Source organism: Phocoena sinus, chromosome 3 (assembly GCF_008692025.1).
Source record: "Phocoena sinus isolate mPhoSin1 chromosome 3, mPhoSin1.pri, whole genome shotgun sequence".
In the NCBI taxonomy this organism is placed as follows: Eukaryota; Metazoa; Chordata; class Mammalia; order Artiodactyla; family Phocoenidae; genus Phocoena; species Phocoena sinus.
In genome coordinates, this window is record NC_045765.1 from 72,901,036 (window position 1) to 72,916,020 (window position 14,985).

Below are 14,985 nucleotides of genomic sequence, written 5' to 3' on the forward strand. Positions count from 1 at the left end.
TGATTTCAATTGTTATGGTGGGAACATTTAAGTTTGACTCTCGTAGCAACTTTCAAAGATGTTACCAGAAAACTACTAGAGCTCATCAATAAATTTGGTAAAGTTGCAGCATACAAAATTAATAAAGAAATCTCTTGCATTCCCATACACTAACAACAAAAGATCAGAAAGAGTAATTAAGGAAACAATCCCAGTAACCACTGTATCAAAAAGAATAAAATACCTAGGAATAAACCTACCTAAGGAGACAAAAGACCTGTACTCAAAAAACTATAAAATACTGATGAAGGAAATCAAAGATGACACAAACAGATGGAGAGAAATACCATGTTATTGGATTAGAAGAATCAATATTGTCAAAATGACTATACTACCAAAAGTAATCTACAGATTCAATGTAATCCCTATCAAATTACCAATGATATTTTTCATAGAACTAGAACAAATAACTTAAAAATTTGTATGGAAACACAAAAGAACCTGAATAGCCAAAGCAATCTTGAGAAAGAAAAATGGAGCTGGAGGAGTCAGGCACCCTGGCTTCAGACTATACTATAAAGCTACAATCATCAAAACAGTATGGTACTGGCACAAAAAGAGATATATAAATCAATGGACCAGGATAGAAAGCCCAGAAATAAAACCATGCACTTATGGTCAATTAATCTATGAAAAAAGAGGCAAGAATGTACAATGGAGAAAAGATAGTCTCTTCAATAAGTGGTGCTGGGAAAACTGTCCAGCTATATGTAAAAGAATGAAATTAGAACACTCCCTGACACCATACACAAAAATAAACTCAAAATGCATTAAAGACCTAAATGAAACACCAGATACTATAAAACTCCTAGAGGAAAACACAGGCAGAACACTCTTTGACATAAATCACAGCAATACTTTTTTGGATCCCTCTCCTAGAGTAATAGAAACAAAACCAAAAATAAACAAATGGGACCAAATTAAACTTAAAAGCTTTTCCACAACAAAGAAAACCATAAACAAAATAAAAGACAACCCACAGAATGGGAGAAAATATTTGCAAATGATGCTATTGACAAGGGATTAAATTTCAAAATATACAAACAGTTCATACAGCTTAATAAAATTTTTTTAAAAATCAAAAAATTGGCAGAAGACTTAAATAGACAAAGAAGACATACAGATGGCCAACAGGCACATGAAAGGATGCTTAATGTCACTAATTATTAGAGAAATGCAAACTTCTTTATTCATTTTATCTATAGATGTACACCTTAGGTTGTTCCCATCTCTTGGCTATTGTAAATAATGCTGCTATGAATATGGGAGGAAAGATATCTTTTGAGTTAGAGTTTTTATTTTCTTCATATATATTCTCAGAAGTGGAATTGCTGGATAATATGACAATTATATTTTTAATTTTTTGAGGATCATCCATATTGTTTTGCAGTGGCTATACCAATCTATAATCCCACCAAACCCTTTTCTCCTCATCCATACCAGCACTTGTTATCTCTTTTATTTTTTATGATGGCTGTTCTAACAAGTGTGAGGTGATGTCCTATTGTGCTTTTAATATGCATTTCCTTACTTACTAGTAATGTTAAGCATTTTTCCATGTGCCTGCTGGCCTTCCTTATATCTTCTTTGGAGAAATGTCTATTCAGGTTCTTTGCCCATTTTTTAATTGTTTGGTTTATTTGCTACTGATTTGTATGAGTTCTTTATATATTTGGGGTATTATTCTCTAATCAGATATATGGTTTACATATAATTTTTTCCCATTCCATAGGTTGTCTTTTCACTTTGTTGATGATTTGCTGTGCAGAAGCTTTCTAGTTTGAAAACTTCTAGGGAAGTTTTCAACTATAATCTCTTCAAATATTTTCTCAGTCACTTTCTTTTACTCTTCTTCTCCTGGGACCCCTATAATTCGAATGTTGGTGTGTTTAATGTTGTCCCAGAAGTCTCTGAGACTGTCCTCAGTTCTTTTCATTCTTTTTTCTTTATCCTTCTCTGCAGTAGTTATTTCCACTATTTTATCTTCTAGGTCATTTATCCGTTCTTCTGCCTCAGTTATTCTGCTATTGATCCCATCTAGAGTATTTTTAATTTCATTTATTGTGTTGTTCATCATTGCTTGTTTCATCTTTAGTTCTTCTATGTCCTTGTTAAATGTTTCTTGCATTTTGTCTATTCTATTTCCAAGATTTTGGATCATCTTTACTATCATTATTCTGAATTCTTTTTCAGGTAGACTGCCTATTTCCTCTTCATTTGTTAGGTCTGGTGGGTTTTTATCTTGCTCCTTCATCTGCTATGTGTTTTTCTTTATTCTTATTTTGCTTATCTTACTGTGTTTGGGGTCTCCTTTTTGCAGGTTGAAGGTTCGTAGTTCCTGTTTTTTTTTGGTGTCTGTCCCCAGTGGCTAAACTTGGTTCAGTGGGTTGTGTAGGCTTCCTGGTGGAGGGGACTAGTGCCTGTCTTCTGGTGGATGAAGCTGGATCTTGTCTTTCTGGTGGGCAGGTCCACGTCTGGTGGTGTGTTTTGGGGTGTCTGTGGCCTTATTATGATTTTAGGCAGCCTCTCTGCTAATGGGTGGGGTTGTGGTCCTGTCTTGCTAGTTGTCTGGCATAGTGTGTCCAGCACTGTAGCTTGCTGGTCATTGAGTGAAGCTGGGTGTTGGTGTTGAGATGGAGATATCTGGGAGATTTTTGCCATTTGATATTACACAGAGCTGGGAGGTCTCTTGTGGACCAGTGTCCTGAAGTTGGCTCTCCCACATCAGAGGCACAGCACTGACTCCTGGCTGCAGCACCAAGAGCCTTTCATCCACACAGCTCAGAATAAAAGAGAGAAAAAGAAGAAAGAAAGAAAAGAAAGAAAGAAAGAAAGAAAGAAAGAAAGAAAGAAAGAAAGAAAGAAGATAAAATAAAGTTATTAAAATAAAAAATAATTATTAAGAAAAAAATGTTTTTTAAGTTAAAAAATAAAACAAATAAAATGGACAGACAGGACCCTAGGATAAATGGTGAAAGCAAAGCTATATATACAAAATCTCACACATCAAGTTGATTGTGGAGATTTAATCCACTGCTCCTGAGGCTGCTGGGAGAGATTTCCCTTCTCTTCTTTGTTTGCACAGCTCCAGGGCCTCAGCTTTGGATTTGGCCCTGCTTCTGCGTGTAGGTCGCCTGAGGGTGCCTGTTCTTCGCTCAGACAGGACGGGGTTAAAGGAGCAGCTGATTCGGGGGCTCTGGCTCACTCAGGCCGGGGGCAGGGAGGGGTGCAGATGTGGGGCGAGCCTGCAGCAGCAGAGGCCAGCATGACGTTACACCAGCCTGAGGCGCACCGTGCGTTCTTCTGGGGAAGTTGTCCCTGGATCCCGGGACCCTGGCAGTGGTGGGCTGCACAGGCTCCTCGGAAGGGAGGTGTATAGAGTGACCTGTGCCCACACACAGGCTTCTTGGTGGTGGCAGCAGCAGCCTTAGCATCCCATGCCCATCTTTGGGGTCCACGCTGTTAGCCACTGCTCGCGCCCGTCTCTCAAGCTCCTTTAAGCAGTGCTCTTAATCCCCTCTCCTTGCGCACCAGGAAACAAAGAGGGAAGAAAAAGTCTCTTGCTTCTTGGCAGATCCAGACTTTTCCCCGGACTCCCTGCCGGCTAGCCGTGGTGCACTAACCCCCTAAAGGCTGTGTTCATGCCACCAGTCCTCTCCCTGCAGTCCAACCAAAGCCCAAGCCTCAGCTCTCAGCCCCTGCCCGCCCCGGCAGGTGAGCAGACAAGCCTCTTGGGCTGGTGAGTGCCGGTCAGCACCGATCCTCTGTGTGGGAATCTCCCCGCTTTGCCCTCTGCACCTCTGTTGCTGTGTTCTCCTCCGCGGCTCCGAAGCTTTCCTCCTCCATCACCCGCAGTCTCCGCCCACGAAGGGGCTTCCTAGTGTGTGGAAACCTTTCCTCCTTCACAGCTGCCTCCCACTGGTGCAGGTCCTGTCCCTATCCTTTTGTCTCTGTTTATTCTTTTTTCTTTTGCCCTACCCAGGTACATGGGGAGTTTCTTGCCTTTTGGGAGGTCTGAGGTCTTCTGCCAGTGTTCAGTAGGTGTTCTGTAGGAGTTGTTCCACGTGTAGATGTATTTCTGATGTATCTGTGGGGAGGAAGGTGATCTCCGCGTCTTACTCTTCCGCCATCTTCCCCTTCTCGGCTACTGATTTTTGTATGTTATTTTGTATCCTGAAAATCTACTGAATTCATTGATTAGATCTAACAGTTTTTTTGTTGAGTCTTCAGGATTTTTTATCTATAAAATCATGCCGTCTGCAAATAGAGACTATTCTATTTCTTTCTTTCCAATTCTGATACTTTTTTTATTTTTTTCTTGCCTGATTGCTTTAGCTAGGACTTCCAATATTATGTTGAATAAGAGTGGTGAGAGTGGTTTCCCTACCTTAGTGGAAAAATTTTCAACCTTTCACCACTGAGTATGACGTTAACTGTGGGCCTGTTATAGACAGCTTTTATTGTGTTAAGATATGTCCTTTCTATGCCTAACTTGTTAAGAGTTTTTATCGCAACTAGATGTTGAATTTTATCAAATGCTTTCCCTGTATCTATTAAGATGATCATATAATTTTTGTATCAAGTTCAATATCAGGTCAGAGGAGATTGGACATAGACATAGAATGAGATCATTTGTAGTATTTACTCCACATAGAAATATCAGCTGGAGAATGGATAAATAACTTGTGGTGTAGTCATATGCTACAATAATATACAGTACTATATGAATAAATCATGCCTTAACATCAAAGTGGATGAATCTCAGGAACAGAATGGTGAGAGAAAAAAAGCAAGTTAGAAGATACAATATGGGCAGTGTGCAGCTGCGCTGGCTTGAGGGAGTCTGTGGTGGTTGAGCTGGAGACGCATCCCCCTGCCTGGAGCTGCGATAAGCACCCCAGCCGTGCCCCAGGACCTGCAGCTGCCCCCGAGTCAGAGGGCCCAGTCTGCTGTTCAGAGAGCAAAGAAGACAAAAACTCAAGGAGTATCTGTTAAAAACTTTTTTCATACAAACAGGAAAATCAGATATTGTCCAGTGGTAGAGACCAGAGAGTGAAGACATCTGAAGGCCAGATCGAAGAAGAGACAAAAGTTCTGAAACTTAAGGCAAAAATGGTTGATAAAGAGAATGTCGGTAGACTTACAGGGATCAAGAATAATATAACAATGGAAAAAAACTGTATTCCTTTAAAAGCTTCTAATGAATTAACCAATTCAACTATAGCAATTGATACACCTAATTTTGAGGATAATAATCGAACTCTGCCATTGTTACCAATTAAAGATGACCCCCAAGGTCAACATATGATGTTAAGCCAAGCATGTCACCTTAAAAACAACAGTAAAAAGAAACAAATGACTACAGAAAACCAAAGCAAGGTGCTAACATGCCCAAATGCCCAAGAAACCTGTGCTTGGATCTTATCATAGCCAAACTGTTCAGTCTAAGATTAATTCCTTTAGAAAACCTCTACAAGTCAAAGATGAGAATTCTGCAACAATGAAGAAACTTTCAGCTACTGTCTCTAAAGCCACAAAGTCTCAGCCTGTACATGCCAGCAGTGTACCAGTGAAAAGTGATAGAGCCTCACATATGACGACTGCCACTAAATTTGTGAGCACTACATCTCAGAGCAGTCAACTTGTACAACCTTCTATTAGCAGTCACCACAGTAATAACCAGGATGCCATGAAACAAGGCATCAGTCTGCCAGTGTTATAGTTTGGAAAGGGCCTCGAGAGAAAGAATTATTACAGTTAAATACACTTTCGTCTATTATCAAAACCAGTTCTTCTCAGGACATAAAAAGAAATAAGACACTATCAAGAAGCATGACATCTGAAATGGTAGCCAGACCTGCTTTGTCTTCTAATACTAAACTGATAGAAAAGTCAAAAAGCATTGACCACCACAGACATACCATGGTGAAAGCAGCTATTGATAGTAGATGGACTCAGCCCAGAGAAACTGCAGAGGAGAGAAAGGCTCGTCTGAGTGAGTGGAAAGCTGGCAAAGGAAGAGTGATGAAAAGGCCTCCGAGCTCAGTGGTTACCCAGCCTGAGCCCGAAGCACAAAATGAAAAACTAGTTGGGTCCTTCTGGACTACCATGGCAGAAGAAGATGAACAACGATTGTTTACTGAAAAGGTAAACAAGACATTTTCTGAATGCCTACACCTGATTAATGAGGGATGTCCAAAAGAAGAAGTATTGGTTACACTGAATGACCTGATTAAAAATATTCCAGATGCCAAAAAACATGTTAACTATTGGATATGCCTTGTGCATATTGAACCACTTACAAGTCTATTGAAAATATTTTCGCAATCTATGAGAAAGCCATTCTGGCAGGAGATCAGCCTACTGAAGATATGCGACATGCCATTGTTGACATTCTGACAATGAAGAGTCAGGAAAAAGTTAAATTTGGAGAAAATATTTAGGAGGCTTGTGCAACCAAGGAACAAATCCAAGAAAACACCATTGATAATATAAGTGTTAATCTGGGGTCAGAAAAACCAGAAATAGAAAATAAGCATCCTAGGAATGTGGTATTTCAAGGTTGTGAAAAAGAGCAAGATGACAAAACAAAAGATCCAACCAGTGATATTAAAACCCCCAATACAGAAACTAGGGCAGGTTGCTTAATTAAATATAATGTGTCTACTTCTCCATACTTGCAAAATGTGAAAAAGAAGATGAAGTTTAACGAAACCAATTCTGCATTTAAAGAGCTAAAGTTTCTCACACCAGTTAGACGTTCGCAACGTCTTCAAGAGAAGACTTCTAAATTGCCAGATATGTTAAAAGACCATTATTCTTGTGTGTCTTCACTGGAACAGTTAACAGAGTTGGGAAGTGAAACTGACGCTTTTGTGTGCCGCATGTACTCAGAGAAGTGAAGCTCTGATAGGAGTGGGGTTGTATTATTCCGAGGGCGTTTGGTTGGTTGGTTGGTTGTGTCTTTGCATGTTCCTTAGGTCAGGAGTTGCCGAGTACCTAAGTATTCACAGCAGTCAGCACTCTTACTAATGTCCACTCTAAAGCAGGTGTTGCCTTCTGTGAGTCGGAAAGCTAATCCTACCTTGTCAATCTCAACAGACTGACTTTTTCTCTAACACAGGTAAATTTTGTGAAGACAGAGTTAGCTTGTTTTGTCACCCAATTCTAGTAGTCCAGACTGCTGTGGGCTCCCGTGTCCGTGGGACTCTGCCCCTGGTTCTTCATTGTCACTCTCCAGCAAAGCCAGTGAGTCTGCCTCTGTGGTCTCTTGGCCTCTTTTTTATTATAGCCGAGGTCCCCGAGAGGGATAGTTAACTAAATACTCCATTTCTAAGAGAAGATACTTTGTTGGAAGAAAGAAAATGTGCCAAACCTAGTGGGCATTCAGAACTTTAAATCTGAGTTCCTTTCTTTAGGTCCTTTTCTAACTTGACTATCTAAAATGTTAAAAAACTTAACTTCCATTGCTTCGCTTGATATAGTTTATAGACTAATAGAAGGGAGTTAGAGAAGGAATATATAATATTTCATAAATGTCATCCTAGTTTAGGTAGTATTTCTAAAATAACTAATACTTAAACTTGATCTCTTCCTTGTAATATAAAAACTTCATCATGTTTCCTAAAACATGATAGTCATACACAGTAAGTAGGTCTCTGCTCCCCACAATAAATACCACCAGTAAAATTGTTTTGTTAAGTCTCTGAACTAATACTTAAATGGCATACATCCTTTACCAACTCTACAGTTTCAAGTAAGGATTTAGTCATTGTAAAAGATTAGATAGTTTTAAAACTGAATAATATGAATGTGGTTGAAAATCACATACTTATTTATGTTCACTAATTCCATTTGTATAATAGTGCCAATCTTCTATTTATTGTCTTATGTTCTAGAGAGTAGGGTTTTTATTCCTTTTAAACTGTGTACCTAATACGTATACAATAAATGAAAACATCTATATAATAAAAAAAAGAAGATACAACATGATTCCATTTTTGTGAACTTCAAAACCGTGCAAAACCAAAGAATATTCTGTTTAGATGTACAACCCTATGTGGTAAATGTTTCAAAAAGTATTAGTTAATACACTTAGTGATTTTTTTTCACTGTGAGTAGAGGAGAAGGATGGGATCTGGAATGAACCCTCAGAAACCTCAACGTTTTGGATTATTTTCTGTGTTTCTTTTTCCTTAAGGTAGATAGTGAATAAAAGGGTGTTTGTATTTTTATTCTTTATACTGAACCATATGTTATAAATACTATTTTGTATTTCAACTTTCATACTAGCAATTTTGAAAAAAGAAAAAGAAAAAATTAAGGATAATCATAACTAGAAAATAATATGTAGATTTTTAAAAAATCATTGGAGAAGGGAGGAAGGTCAAAGGAAGAACTCAATCCAAATTCAAGAAAAGGAAAGCTAAAGGATGAATAGATAAATAAGATCTCAGCAAGTAGAAAAGGAAAATATACAAAGTTCCCTTTGGAGAAGGGAACAGCTGCCAGGGAATGGCAAGGAAACTGGTGGCTTTACTGTGAAACTGAGAAAGCCAAAGATGCGAGACAAGCCTGAAAATAGAGATAGTAACCTGAAAGGACTTCAGTGCTCAGTGGATAAGTATGTGAGGTTTGTTTTTGCTTTCTTTTGTTTTATGTATAAGAAACATTGGAAGTCTGTTAAGATTTTTAAAATAGTATATCCTCAATATATTATGTTTGAAAGCCAATTGGTTGTCCTGTGGAAGAAGAATTGGAAAGAGAAGTTCAGAAATAGGAAGAACTGTGAAGGACTCAAAAGCATTGTGACCTGACTTACTTTTCACATTTAATGCAAGCACTGTTTTCTAGCATTTATGCTTAGACCTTCTGCAGAAAATGCACTTCTGCAATGTGACTTGCTCAATACCCTGGGCTCTAAGGCTTGAGGCATTTCCTCTGCATTTGAAATTCTTGCAGTCTAAATGTTTACTGTAGTAAACATTGTTGGTTTCTTTCCTCAGAAAATACAGAGGAAAAACGCTAAGATGGAGAAACAAACAAACAAAAAAATCAGGTAAGAAAACGAAGAAGAGTGAGTGATAGATAGCCCAGTAGGGAGGGCAAGAACAGGAGGGGACTGGGAACTACAAAACATAGCTCAGAGAGGCTGGCTGGCCTTAAGTAAAGCACTTAACCTCTGCTCCCTTCAGTTTCTTCACCTGTAAAAAGAGAAGTTCAGCTAGATGACCCAAAGTCCCTCCAGGAAAATAAATGGATGATTTATTCTGTAATAGCATGATTCTATTATATCATATGATTCTACTGAAAAGGTACAAATTCATTCTTGAAAAGCTTTCCTTGTGTTTAAGATATTAAAGCAAGTATTAAAATAATGCTAAAAATATATTATATGATTGTATGTTTGAATTTCAACTTTAGCTTCATAGTTTTATATTTTTCAGGGGTTTAATTTGGATCTAGGAACAAAATGAAACATTAATAACTGCCACAGCCTCCTGGCAAGTTATTATTTTGTGATAGAGAGCAAGAGGAGGAATGCAATGATCTGCTCAGCACTGCTCATCATCACATGTTGTTTTTGAGACCAGAATTCAATGATATTTTTTTTCCCTTTGCTGCATTAAAATGATGACATTTTTCTTAAAACATAAAGGGCTTTTAATTCTGTAAAGATTGGCCTATTTAAGGTGCCAACTATTTCAAAAAGAACAGTCATTTTAAAAAGCAGCAGAGCAGACGAAAGACCTGTATGCAGAAAATTATAAGACACTGATGAAAGAAATTAAAGATGATACAAATAGATGGAGAGATATACCATGTTCTTGGATGGGAAGAATCAACATTGTGAAAATGACTCTACTACCCAAAGCAATCTACAGATTCAATGCAATCCCTATCAAACTACCACTGGCATTTTTCACAGAACTAGAACAAAAAATTTTGCAATTTGTATGGAAACACAAAAGACCCCGAATAGCCAAAGCAATCTTGAGAACGAAAAAAGGAGCTGGAGGAATCAGGCTCCCTGACTTCAGACTATACTACAAAGCAACAGTAATCAAGACAGTATGGTACTGGCACAAAAACAGAAAGATAGATCAGTGGAACAGGATAGAAAGCCCAGAGATAAACCCACGCACATATGGACACCTTATCTTTGATAAAGGAGGCAGGAATGTACAGTGGAGAAAGGACAGCCTCTTCAATAAATGGTGCTGGGAAAACTGGACAGGTACATGTAAAAGTATGAGATTAGATCACTCCCTAACACCATACACAAAAATAAGCTCAAAATGGATTAAAGACCTAAATGTAAGGCCAGAAACTATCAAACGCTTAGAGGAAAACATAGGAAGAACACTCTATGACATAAATCACAGCAAGATCCTTTCTGACCCACCTCCTAGAGTAATGGAAATAAAAACAAAAATAAACAAATGGGACCTAATGAAACTTCAAAGCTTTTGCACAGCAAAGGAAACCATAATCAAGACCAAAAGACAACCCTCAGAATGGGAGAAAACATTTGCAAATGAAGCAACTGACAAAGGATTAATCTCCAAAATTTACAAGCAGCTCATGCAGCTGAATAACAAAAAAACAAACAACCCAATCCAAAAATGGGCAGAAGACCTAAACAGACATTTCTCCAAAGAAGATATACAGAATGCCAACAAACACATGAAAGAATGCTCAACATCATTAATCATTAGAGAAATGCAAATCAAAACTACAATGAGATATCATCTCACACCAGTCAGAATGGCCATCATCAAAAAATCTATAAACAATAAATGCTGGAGAGGGTGTGGAGAAAAGGGGACACTCTTGCACTGCTGGTGGGAATGTGAATTGGTTCAGCCACTATGGAGAACAGTATGGAGGTTCCTTAAAAAACTACAAATAGAATTACCATATGACCCAGCAATCCCACTACTGGGCATATACCCTGAGAAAACCAAAATTCAAAAAGAGTCATGTACCAAAATGTTCATTGCAGCTCTATTTACAATAGCCCGGAGATGGAAACAACCTAAGCGCCCATCATCGGATGAATGGATAAAGAAGATGTGGCACATATACACAGTGGAATATTACTCAGCCTTAAAAAGAAATGAAATTGAGCTATTTGTAATGAGATGGATAGACCTAGAGTCTGTCATACAGAGTGAAGTAAGTCAGAAAGAAAAAGACAAATACTGTAGGCTAACACATATATATGGAATTTAAGGGAAAAAAATGTCATGAAGAACCTAGGGGTAAGACAGGAATAAAGACACAGACCTACTGGAGAACGGACTTGAGGATATGGGGAGGGGGAAGGGTGAGTTTTGACAGGGCGAGAGAGAGTCATGGACATATACACACTAACAAACGTAGTAAGGTAGATAGCTAGGGGGAAGCAGCGGCAAGGCACAGGGATATTAGCTCGGGGCTTTGTGACAGCCTGGAGGGGTGGGATGGGGAGAGTGGGAGGGAGGGAAATTCAAGAGGGAAGACATATGGGAACATATGTATATGTATAGCTGATTCACTTTGTTATAAAGCAGAAACTAACACACCATTGTAAAGCAATTATACCCCAATAAAGATGTTTAAAAAAATAAAATAAAATAAAAATAAAAAGCAGCAGAGCAACTGGAAGATTTTATGAATAAAAAAATACAAACGAATCAAAATGAATACCGTTAATAAAATGGTAATGGAAAGAATTACTATTATAGTCATCACAATTATAAAGGCTTGTGGAGTAAGAAAGCTATACTTGGGAAGTATCTATTAAATTAATTTATTTTTATCTTTTCTTTTCAACTCAAAAGCAGAAAAATATTTGTCAATTGGCCTAGTGTGTTTTTGTTTTTATATTTTATGTGTCCTTACTGTAGTAAAGTCTTCTTTTGTACTGTGTCTTGTTAATAAAATCAAAACTTAAAATTGCTTTTAATTGAAATTTTAATTGCTTATAATTGCAAAAAAACCTTAAAATTACAAAATAAAATTTAATTGCTAATAAAGTAAAAATGGCAAGTGTGATTTAAAATAGCTAATATTTGAGGTAGCTTATCTGTGTCAGACATTTAGGTACATTATTCTCTCCTTGAACAAACTCTAGCTAGGCTCCTCTGACCCCTTTCTCAACTAGACCTCAACCTTGATCTATAAAGACTTGAATACCAGCATAGTTTCTAACAGCTGAAGGCCACATCCTTAGGATGATCCCGGTTCCACTAATAGTTCATGCCTGCCAAAACTCAAAGCTGCCAACAGAATTTAGTTTGTTCCAGCCAATACCTGAAGATAGGGCCCCTGTCTCCCAGTCTCCATGGGAGGATAGGAGCCTAACTTCTATAAACTCTAGTTAGCAAAACCATATCGGTTACATATAGACCAACCCCCGCTTCCTGCTTTTTGTAATTTTACACTTCCTGGCTCTACTGAACTCTGCCCACCTCCCTCCTTATTCCCTCATTCTCCCTTTAGAATGCTGGGTCACCTCTGTACAAATCAAAGTTGAGTTCAATTCACACTAGTCTCTTTTCCGTATTTCCCTACTGCTGATTAAAATCTGTCCTTACCACTTTAGTATCTAACATTTTTTATTTTTGACCCTAATAAATTCTTAGGGTCAAAAATAAACAAATTAGAAGAAATTAGGCCAGAAAAGTAACTTACCTGGCAAGACAACATAATTAGTAAGTGATAACACCGTAATTTTAATCCAGCCCTGTTTGATAATCACTGTTAATTACCTTGCTTCTCATTTGGACAAATATAGTCAACTTTTCTTAAAAATTGAGAATAAATCTTATATTGAAGGTTAATCAACCATATAATACTTAAAGTATGAGATATAGGCTTTTGAAAGTCCATTGCCATTAGAATTCACAATTGAGAAGGCTACCTTCTGTTAAAAATTGCATTAGAATAATTAATTCATAAAGGAAACTATAAAAGCCTAAAAATACATCTATGTAAGATAAAAAAGACAATATGTTAAATAAAAAGAATATTGACATGTTTTATTTCTGGATTTATTAATGGAATTGATAATTATAGGAAATGTTTCTTTATAAAAGTTCAGCTAGATGTTTACAAATTCCTTCAGCAGAAGCTACAAACAGAAAGAATATAGGCTTGAGAATCAGAGAGACTGAAGTTCTAATCATAGTCCTGCATTTACTGATTATGTAACTTGAGCAAATTACTTAATTCTCTGAGCCTCAGTTTCTTCAGCTACATAATAAAGACAACATTGTGGTAGACAGAATTCTAAGATGGTCTCCAAGATTTCTGGTTCATTCTGTACATGCCCTATATGGTTTTGTGGTTGAATGTGCGTGAGACCTATAAACACGATGCATTCCCATAGTTAGGTTCCATTATATGGTAAAATGATCATATTTTGGGCTTCCCTGGTGGCACAGTGGTTGAGAGTCCGCCTGCCAATGCAGGGGACACGGGTTCATGACCCGGTCCAGGAAGATCCCACATGCCGCAGAGTGGCTGGGCCCATGAGCCATGGCCACTGGGCCTGCGTTTCCGGAGCCTGTGCTCTGCAACGGGAAAGGCCACAAGAGTGAGAGGCCTGCACACTGACAAAAAAAAAAAAAAAATCACATTTTACAGATGTAATTAAGTGCCCTAATCAGCTGATTTTTATTTAATCAAAGGGGATATTATCCTAAGTAAGCAGGCAAGCTCTTAAAAGAGGGTATAGATGTCAGAGAGATGTACTTCTGTTGGCTTTGAAAAAGTAAATTGCTATGTTGTGCAAGGATAATAAGTAGGTGACCTCTTGGAGTTGACTGCAACTTCCAGCTGTCAGCCAGGAAGAAAATGAGAACCTTACCCCTACAACCACAAGGAAATGAATTCTGCCAATATCTGACTCATCTTGTAAGAGGACCTCTAGCTTCTAAAGAGATCACATCAGCGGCTGACAACTTGACTTTAGCCCGGTGATACTATAAACACAAGACCCATCTAACTCATACCCATTGCCCTTTGCATTGCTGAATCACTCCTCTGGTATAAATGCAATTCCAGATTATAAAGCATGAATTTTTTTAAAATGTCTCAGCTAGTAAGGGTGGAAGCAGTGTGGCAGAGGTCCGAGCTGGGTTGCACTCCCCCCACCCCAGGCTACCACGATGGAACTCAGTGTTGAGTACCTCCCGGAGAAGCTGCAGTGGGACCTGGAGGTGGAGCACATGGAAGTGGAGGACACAACTCCCACGTTGCATGTCCAGCTTCCGAGTCCTCGTGGTGTCAGCCAAGTTCAAGGGGAAGCCACTGCTTCAGAGATACTGGCTTGTGAACACTTCCCTAGCAGAAGAGCTCCTGCACATCCATGCCTTTGAGCAGAAAACCCTGACCCCACAGCAGTGGGCCCGTGAGCAGCAGAAATAAGGGACCCAGACCAGCACACCTATTAAATTATGAATCAGGCTCCCCAAAATATAAATAAAGTAAAATAAAATAAAATGCTTCAGCTATTTCTCTTATAACAGAGGCAAGAAGGAAATAATAAGGTACCACTTGACTCACTATCACTTCCTTTATTATTTTCAAGACTACTTGGGGAAAAATAAACCTTCACAATTGCTCTAAATTCCTCATTTTCTCTTTTTTCTCTACTCCAAATTTTCAAATCCAGTTCCTAAATATGGAATAAAGCCTCCTATACAGTAGTCTTTTTTCTAAAACTGTAGTCACTGGGTGGGTCATCTTTGTTGTAAGGCAGCTATTTCAGTTAGAGTCTCTCAGTTACAAGTTAAAGGATATTTGACTAAGGTGGTTTAAGCAAGAATCATATTTCTTTATTCCGTATAAAAAAAAGAAGTCCACAATAAACTTTGGTTTAGTGGTTGAACAAGTGGAACCTAGATTCTTTCCAGCTTCTATTTTACCATTATCAGGTGTTAGTGATGGGTTTTCTGA

General features: G+C 38.2%; 2 pseudogenes; both read left to right on the plus strand.

Annotated features, from left to right (window-relative positions):
* The first annotated feature begins 4,762 nt into the window (after nt 1-4,762).
* On the plus strand, nt 4,763-6,941 carry LOC116751049 (annotated as a pseudogene).
* Nucleotides 6,942-14,195: 7,254 nt separating this feature from the next.
* On the plus strand, nt 14,196-14,454 carry LOC116750441 (annotated as a pseudogene).
* Nucleotides 14,455-14,985: the final 531 nt, after the last annotated feature.